This window comes from Ranitomeya imitator, chromosome 3 (assembly GCF_032444005.1).
Source record: "Ranitomeya imitator isolate aRanImi1 chromosome 3, aRanImi1.pri, whole genome shotgun sequence".
Taxonomy (NCBI): Eukaryota; Metazoa; Chordata; class Amphibia; order Anura; family Dendrobatidae; genus Ranitomeya; species Ranitomeya imitator.
Window position 1 is genome coordinate 575,145,459 of NC_091284.1, and position 9,439 is coordinate 575,154,897.

The window sequence follows — 9,439 nt, forward strand, 5'->3', positions numbered from 1 at the left end:
GGAACGTTCCCCTGAGCCGTCCTATATACCTTTATACCTGTGCATTACTACATACAGCCAGTGACCGGCAATAACACTGAGGGCACCAAATTTCAAGCTTTCGAGACTACTCCGGTCTCTTCATCACTGCATTGTTCCCCATCCCCGGGGACATCGGGGCACAGCGGCGGGGGTGATGCCATCTACAAGCCATGGCACAGCAGTGCTGTGTGCACTAGGTAGGACACTCACTGGAGAGGCTGCGGTACTAGAGCTGCTGCCTTTGTGTCCTCCGCCTCCTGCCTGGTCCCGGGTCCTGTGCTGCCATCAAAAGGGAGGGAAGGGCTGCAAATGACACCCACGGAACAACAGGAAGACAGCGCACACCTATAGCGCGGCTCCTCCACCTCGGCACGTCACACTCCCCGTCTGCCGCATACAAAGAGCGCAGCTATTGGCGTCCTCCTGCCACTACTGATTGGCTATTGTCTCCCAGCCTCTCATTGGCCGCGCACAGCTACACTGTGTGCACAATGCACATGTGTTCTGTGCTGCGCCGTGCAGTGTGCTAGGAGTGGGCAGTGTGCTAGGAGTGGGCAGTGTGCTGGGTGACAGCAGTGTGCTGGGTGACCCCTGTGTGCTAGGAGAGGGCAGTGTACTAGGAGAGGGCAGTGTGCTAGGAGAGGGCAGTGTGCTAGGAGAGGGCAGTGTGCTAGGAGAGGGCAGTGTGCTAGGAGAGGGCAGTGTGCTAGGAGAGGGCAGTGTGCTGGGTGACCGCAGTGTGCTAGGAGAGGGCAGTGTACTAGGAGAGGGCAGTGTACTAGGAGAGGGCAGTGTGCTAGGAGAGGGCAGTGTGCTAGGAGAGGGCACTGTGCTGGGTGACCGCAGTGTACTAGGAGAGGGCAGTGTACTAGGAGAGGGCAGTGTGCTGGGTGACCGCAGTGTGCTAGGAGAGGGCAGTGTACTAGGAGAGGGCAGTGTACTAGGAGAGGGCAGTGTGCTAGGAGAGGGCAGTGTGCTAGGAGAGGGCACTGTGCTGGGTGACCGCAGTGTACTAGGAGAGGGCAGTGTTCTGGGTGACAGCAGTGTGCTGGGTGACCCCAGTGTACTAGGAGAGGGCAGTGTGCTAGGAGAGGGCAGTGTGCTGGGTGACAGCAGTGTACTAGGAGAGGGCAGTGTGCTGGGTGACCCCAGTGTTCTAGGAGAGGGCAGTGTGCTAGGAGAGGGTATTGTGCTGGGTGATGGCCGTGTATTAGGAGCAGTAGCGTAGCTACCGGGGGGGCAGTCGCCCCTGGCCCCGCACTCTGAGGGGACCCACCCGGATCTACGGTACTGCAACTGTATCGATCTCCCTGCTCTGCCGCCTGGCTGCTTTGGGGCCCCTGAGCAGGTGGGGGGCCCCGCTGCCAGCAGTGGGCCCCCACCCGTCATTGCAAGGTCAGCTGTACCAGCATTTAGCCAATACAGCTGATCGCATTGATGGGAGAAGGAGCACTACACTCCTCCCTTCATCCCCCACTCAGCATCTGACGTCACCGACGCTGACAGGGGGCATGATGAAGTCACTAAGGCTTCTTTCACATTTCCGTCGGCAGTCACAAAGCGTTGGCGCGACGTACCGATGGACGTTTGGGAAATAGTGGATAACGTGTGCAGTGGATGCAGTGTTTCAACGGGTCCGCTGTCCGGAAAGGTAAAGTGTAAAATCCTGGGGAGGAGAGAGAGATTTCCGGCCGGGCATACTCAGTAGGAAACACAGGATCGAACGTACAGAAAAACGTTCCCTTGAACGTTTTTAGCAGATGACGGTCCGCCAAAATGCACAGGATCCAGTGCACGACGGACATAAAGTGTGCCCATATGTTGGTAATACAAGTTAATGGGAAAAAATTGTTTTTTCACAAACCGACGTATTTCAGCGGTTCAGCGGTTCAGCGGCACAAGATCTACTGTGCCCAGCCACGACTGCGTTTCTTTCTGCAAGAACTCGGACAGAACTTCCGCTGTGTGTCTGTTGTCGCCCAAACACTTCATAGCCAATACAGCCTGCTGACGCTTGCCAGTAGCTGCCCCATAATGGGACAACTGGTGTGCAACAGTGGCAGCTGCGGATGGAGTGGTTGGGCGACTGCGGTCTGTGTACGAGCTCTCGATTCTGCAGGAGGACGAGGAGGAGGGGGTGCGAACGCCTACAGCCAACTGTTTCCTAGACCGTGGGCTAGGCAGAACTGTCCCGGAATTGATGTCCCCTGTGGACCCTGCATCCACCACATTCACCCAGTGTGCCATGATGGACACGTAACGTCCCTGGCCATGCCTACTGGTCCATGCATCTGTTGTCAGGTGCACCTTTGTACTCACAGATTGCCTGAGTGCATGGACAATGCGCTCTTTAACATGCTGGTGGAGGGCTGGGATGGCTTTTCTCAAAAAGAAGTGTCGACTGGGTAGCTCGTAGCGTGGTTCAGCGTAGTCCATCAGAGCTTTGAAAGCTTTGCTTTCAACTAACCGGTAGGGCATCATCTTTAACGAGATTAGTCTAGCTATGTGGGCGTTCAAACCCTGTGTACGCGGATGCGAGGATAAGTACTTCCTTTTTCTAACGAGAGTCTCATGTAGGGTGAGCTGGACTGGAGAGCTGGAGATCGTGGAACTAGCGGGTGTGCCAGTGGACATGGCATACTGAGAGACGGTTGGAGACGGTATTGTTTCCGCCGGTGCCCTAGATGCAGTGTTTCCTACTATGAAACTGGTGATTCCCTGACCCTGACTGCTTTGGCCTGGCAAAGAAACCTGCACAGATACTGCAGGTGGTGCGGAAAATGGTGGCCTTACAGTGACGGAAGGGATGTAGCGTTGCTGACTAGCTTCATTGGCCGAGGGTGCTACAACCTTAAGGGACGTTTGGTAGTTAGTCCAGGCTTGCAAATGCATGGTGGTTAAATGTCTATGCATGCAACTTGTATTGAGACTTTTCAGATTCTGACCTCTGCTTAAGGTAGTTGAACATTTTTGACAGATGACTTTGCGCTGATCAATTGGATGTTGTTTAAAAAAATGCCAGACTGCACTCTTTCGAGCATTGGATCCCTTTTCAGGCATTGCAGACTGAGCTTTAACCGGATGGCCACGCTGTCCTCCAACAGATTTTGGCTTTGCCATGCGTTTTGTCCCATCTACGGGCCCGGCAGATGGAACCTGTTGCGATGTTGATGCCTGCTGCGGCCCCTCTGCCTCCGCTTCAGAACTACTGCCGCCTGCACCCTGTTCCCCCAATGGCTGCCAATCGGGGTCAACAACTGGGTCATCTATAACCTCCTCTTCTAGCTCGTGTGCAACTTCGTCTGTGTCACCGTGTAAGTCGGTGGTATAGCGTTCGTGACGGGGCAACATAGTCTCATCAGGGTCTGATTCTGGATCAGTACCCTGCGAGGGCAATGTTGTGGTCTGAGTCAAAGGACCAGCATAGTAGTCTGGCTGTGGCTGTGCATCAGTGCACTCCATGTCAGATTCAACTTGTAATGGGCATGGCCTGTTAACTGTTTCACTTTCTAAGCCAGGGACGGTATGTGTAAAGAGCTCCATGGAGTAACCCGTTGTGTCGCCTGCTGCATCTTTCTCTGTTGTTGTTTTTGCTGAAGAAGACAAGGAAGCGACTTGTCCCTGACCGTGAACATGCACTAACGACGCGCTGCTTTTACATTTACCAGTTTCAAAAGAGGAGGCAAAAGAGCTAGAGGCTGAGTCAGCAAGGTAAGCCAAAACTTGCTCTTGCTGCTCCGGCTTTAAAAGCGGTTTTCCTTCTCCCAGAAAAGGGAGCGTTCGAGGCCTTGTGTAGCCAGACGACGAACCTGGCTCCACAGCTCCAGACTTAGGTGCAATATTTTTTTTCCCACGACCACCTGATGCTCCACTACCACTACCATCATTACCAGCTGACAATGAACGCCCACGGCCACGACCTCTTCCACCAGCCTTCCTCATTGTTTTAAAAACGTAACCAAAGTAACGGTATTTGTTGCTGTCAAACAACTTACACGGTGAGCTATAAGTTCAGTATGATTTAGATATCCCTTTACAGGTGGGTGAGACCGCAAGGAAAATCAGGCACAATGTTACACACTCTGTTTTCGGTGGCACCAAATGAGAGAGATGCCACACATGCAGGACTGTCACTCAAGCACAAATGTCAATATTAATCTCCCACTGTTTTTTTTTATTTTTTCAGGTAGAATTTAGAAACCAAATAAAAAAAATTGATTTTTTCAGGGAGAATTTAGAAACCAAATAAAAAAATTTAAAAAAAATAGGCTTTCTATGGCCCACTATTTGAGAGAGAGAGATGGCACACCCAGGAGTCAGGACTGGCACACAAGCAGAAAGGCCAATATTAATTTCCCACTGTTTTTTTTATTTTTTCAGGGAGAATTTAGAAACCAAAAAAAAAAATTGATTTTTTCAGGGAGAATTTAGAAACCAAATAAAAAAAAAAAAATAGGCCTTCTATGGCCCACTATTTGAGAGAGAGATGGCACACCCAGGAGTCAGGACTGGCACACAAGCAGAAAGGCCAATATTAATCTCCCACTGTTTTTTTTTATTTTTTCAGGGAGAATTTAGAAACCAGATAAAAAAAAAAAGGCTTTCTATGGCCCACTATTTGAGAGAGAGAGAGATGGCACACCCAGGAGTCAGGACTGGCACACAAGCAGAAAGGCCAATATTAATCTCCCACTGTTTTTTTTTATTTTTTCAGGGAGAATTTAGAAACCAAATAAAAAAAATTGATTTTTTCAGGGAGAATTTAGAAACCAAATAAAAAAATTAAAAAAAATAGGCTTTCTATGGCCCACTATTTGAGAGAGAGAGATGGCACACCCAGGAGTCAGGACTGGCACACAAGCAGAAAGGCCAATATTAATCTCCCACTGTTTTTTTTATTTTTTCAGGGAGAATTTAGAAACCAAATAAAAAAAAATAGGCTTTCTATGGCCCACTATTTGAGAGAGAGAGATGGCACACCCAGGAGTCAGGACTGGCACACAAGCAGAAAGGCCAATATTAATCTCCCACGGTTTTTTGTTATTTTTTCAGGGAGAATTTAGAAACCAAATTTAAAAAAAAAAATAAATAAATAGGCTTTCTATGGCCCACTATTTGAGAGAGAGATGGCACACTCAGGACTGGCACACAAGCCCAAAGGCCAATATTAATCTCCCACTGTTTTTTTTTTCAGGGAGAATTTATAACCCCCCCCCCCAAAAAAAAAAAAAAAAAAAAAAAAAAAAAAGGCTTTCTATGGCCCACTATGTGAGAGAGATGGCACACACAGGGATGGTACTCTAGCAGAAATGCCAATCTTAATCTTCCACAACTTATTTTTTTAGGGAGAATTAAAAAAAAAAAAAAAAACAGGGACTGTCCTACAATTACTATCTCCCTGCAGTAATCTCAGCCAGGTATGGCAGGCAGCAATAAGGAGTGGACTGATGCACAAATTAAATAAAAAGTGTGGACAAACAAAAAAGATAGCTGTGCAGAAAGGAAGGAACAACAGGATTTGTGCTTTGAAAAAAGCAGTTGGTTTGCACAGCGGCGTACACACAGCAATGCAGCTATCAGGGAGCCTTCTAGGGCAGCCCAATGAGCTACAGCGCTGAGGAAAAAAAATGTAGCTTCCACTGTCCCTGCAAACAAAAGGTGGTGTTGGACAGTGGAAATCGCTACAGCACAAGCGGTTTGGTGGTTAATGGACCCTGCCTAACGCTATCCCTGCTTCTGACGAAGCGGCAGCAACCTCTCCCTAGGCTCAGATCAGCAGCAGTAAGATGGCGGTCGGCGGGAACGCCTCTTTATAGCCCCTGTGACGCCGCAGACAGCAAGCCAATCACTGCAATGCCCTTCTCTAAGATGGTGGGGACCAGGACCTATGTCATCACGCTGCCCACACTCTGCGTCCACCTTCATTGGCTGAGAAATGGCGCTTTTCGTGTCATTGAAACGCGACTTTGGCGCGAAAGTCGCGTACCGCATGGCCGACCCCACACAGGGGTCGGGTCGGGTTTCATGAAACCCGACTTTGCCAAAAGTTGGCGACTTTTGAAAATGAACGATCCATTTCGCTCAACCCTAGTAATAATGGTATGATCACTGGTGACACTGAGAAAGCTTCAACTGTCAGAGTGCTACCATATGCAGTCAGGGAGTACACATAAACGATTCCAGAGTGCTCCCATAAGCAGTCAGGGAGTAAACAACAATACCAGAGGGCCCCCATTAGCAGTCAGGGAGTAAACATAATACCAGAGCGCCCCCATGAGCAGTCAGGTAGTACACATAAACGATGCCAGAGTGCACCCATAAGCAGTCAGGGAGTAAACATAAATTATGCCAGAGCGCCCCCATAAGCAGTCAGGGAGTAAGCATAACAATACCAGAGCACCCCCATAACCAGTCAGAGAGTAAACAACAATACCAGAGCGCCCCCATAAGCAGGGAGTACACATAAACGATGCCAGAGCGCACCCATAAGCAGTCAGGGAGTAAACATAAACAATGTCAGAGCACCCCCATAACCAGTCAGGGAGTACACTGTTATGGTCAGGTGACCTTGGAGCAGCATGAAAACTTTCACTGGAGTACGTGGTAGCCATACTGACCGCAAATCCTGATCTTAACATCGCAACTAGAAGTAGCCGTGGGGTGTGCCTAACAAAACCTAGACACCTCGTCACAGCCGGAGGACTAAATACCCCTATAGATAGAAATAGGAAATCTACCTTGCCTCAGAGCAGAACCCCAAAGGATAGGCAGCCCCCCACAAATATTGACTGTGAGCAGTAGAGGTAAAGACACGTAGGCAGGAAACAGGATTTAGCAAAAGAGGCCAGTCTAGCTAAAATAGGAAAGTATAGGACAGGATACTAAGCGGTCAGTATTAAAATCCTTCCAAAATATCCACAGCAGAAAATACCAAAAAACTCCACCATCAAACTAAAGATGTGAAGCGTATATCTGCAACTCCAGAGAATCCAACAAGACTGAAAAAAAACACTGACACAGTCTAAGCTGGACAAGAAAAAACAAATGAATAGCACAGAATATAAGCACACAGCTTGTGTGCCACAGAAACAGACACTTATCTTTGCTGAATTGGCAGCTAAGCAGGAGAAGCCAGAAAGTGATCCAACACTTCACAAGAAACATTGACAACTGGAAAGGACTAATGAATCCTGCACACCTAAATATCCCAGTCAGAACTGCAATCAGCAGATACACCTGGCCAGGACTGTGACTCAGAGACAACTGCATTCCCACCTTCAACCACTGGAGAGAACCCAAAAGCAGAATTCACAACAGTACACACAACAATACCAGAGCACCCCCATAACCAGTGAGGGAGTACACATAACAATACCAGAGCGCCCCCATTAGCAGTCAGGATGTACACAAAAATGATGCCAGAGCATTCCCATAAGCAGTCAGGGAGTACACATAACAATACCAGAGCACCCCCATAAGCAGTCAGGGAGTAACCATAACAATACCAGAGCGCCTCCATAAGCAGTCACGGAGTACACATAAACGATGCCAGAGTTCCCCCATAAGCAATCAGGGAGTAAACATAAACAATGCCAGAGCGCCTCCATAAGCAGTCAGGGAGTAAACATAACATTACCAGAGCGCCCCCATAAGCAGTCAGGATGTACACATAAACGATGCCAGAGCATCCCCATAAGCAGTCAGGGAGTAAACATAAGAATACCAGAGCGCCCCCATAAGCAGTCAGGGAGTACAAATAACAATACCAGGGCACCCCCATAAACAGTCATGGAATAAACATAACAATACCAGAGCGCCTCAATAAGCAGTCATGGAGTACAAATAAACAATGCCAGAGTGCCCCCATAAGCAGTCAGGGAGTAAACATAAACGATGCCAGAGCGCCTCCATAAGCAGTCAGGGAGTAAACATAACAATACCATAGCACCCCCATAACCAGTCAGGGAGTGCAGATAACAATACCAGATCGCCCCCATAAGCAGTCAGGGAGTAAACATAACAATACCAGAGCACCCCCATAACCAGTCAGTGAGTACTGTGATGCAGTGACCACTGTGACAGCTAGGGGGTGCTGTGAGTGTTCTTTGGGATGTGTATGGAGGCATATCTATTGTGATAATGGTGGTGAAACAGTGACTGGCTGTGTTGTGAATGGCCGATATGTGTCGCAGAGGGAGTCTGCGTAGTAAGTCTGATGCAATGTTGTCATTCTGGGACCTGTAGTCCCTCAAGAATGTGTATATGTATGGTGTAGTTGTAAGGGAGACTTACTAGGCTAGTTGTGTGAGATGGGCGGGACAAACTAGCCACACATCCACACTCCCATCCAGGGGAGTGGTTAAGGGTATATAATGTGATCAGGGTGTGGGTCACATGGTTCCTGTGTGGTTCCAGTGGAAGGTCCTGGAGAGCCTGTGTGTTGGGAGGTCCTGGGAGTAGGACCGGATCCCTGAATAACATACTGAACCATCTGTGTTGGATTTCCTTGGAGTAGGAGTCCTGAATAGCACAAGGTGGGGCTTTGGACCTGGTGGCCTGAGGTGTTGGACAGTGGTCCTGAATAGCACCTGGACAGCCCCCACACGCTTGTGTGTTGGGAGGTCCTGGGAGTAGGACCGGATCCCTGAAAAGCGCACAGTGGAACTGTTGGGGAAGCTACTGTCCTTCGGTGGGTCTGGACTGACTAGGATATGCCGCAAAGGCAAGTTGGTGATTCCTGTGAGGTAGCTTTCCCGGAAGAGAGGACTGACAAGGAGTCAGCAGGTGGAGCAGGAGCTCCCGTCAGGTACTTGTACAGACTGTTGGTACTTGTGATATGAACTGTGTGGTAACCCATGGCCACTGGTCAGGAGAGGACCAGCGTGTTTAGTTGCTGCAAACCGTGATGTCGTATGTTGGTGCCTGTTGTGCTCCATGGACATTGGTGAAGTGTACGGTATACGGACACCCATGGTAACTGGGCGAAGTGAGAGGCCCAGCATGTTTTGTGTCCGTGAAACAAAGCCGTAAAAGAAGTGTTTAAGACAAAGTTAATATCACCAGTTGGTGCCTATTGTGTTTGATGAAAGTATAATATGAACTGTGCCTAACCCGGTTTATGACCCTTTAATAAACCGTATGGACTGTTTTGTGTTTAAAAATCGTGCCTGACTACGTCAATCCCGTGCCAAGCAAGTGTCCCCCAATTCACTTAGTGAGAGCAATCTTACAGTACACATAAATGATGCCAGAGCGCCCCCATAAGCAGTCAGGGAGTACACATAACAATTCCAGAGTGCCCCAATAAGCAGTCAGGGAGTAAAATTAACAATACCAGAGCACCCCATAACCAGTCAGGGAGTACACATAACAATACCAGAGCGCCCCATAAGCAGTCAGGGAGTAAACATAGCAATAC

At 48.9% G+C, this 9,439-nt stretch overlaps 1 protein-coding gene across 2 annotated transcripts in view; it reads right to left on the minus strand.

The window, feature by feature from the left end:
* Positions 1-426, minus strand: part of TMTC4 (transmembrane O-mannosyltransferase targeting cadherins 4) — a 253,025-nt gene extending 252,599 nt beyond the window's left edge. The window contains exon 1 of one of the 2 annotated variants that reach the window (XM_069757974.1): positions 232-419. The gene's annotated coding sequence lies outside the window, so the exon portion shown is untranslated. Of the gene's footprint in view, positions 1-231 lie in introns of both variants that reach the window. The other variant, XM_069757975.1, reaches the window with a different exon arrangement.
* Positions 427-9,439: the final 9,013 nt, after the last annotated feature.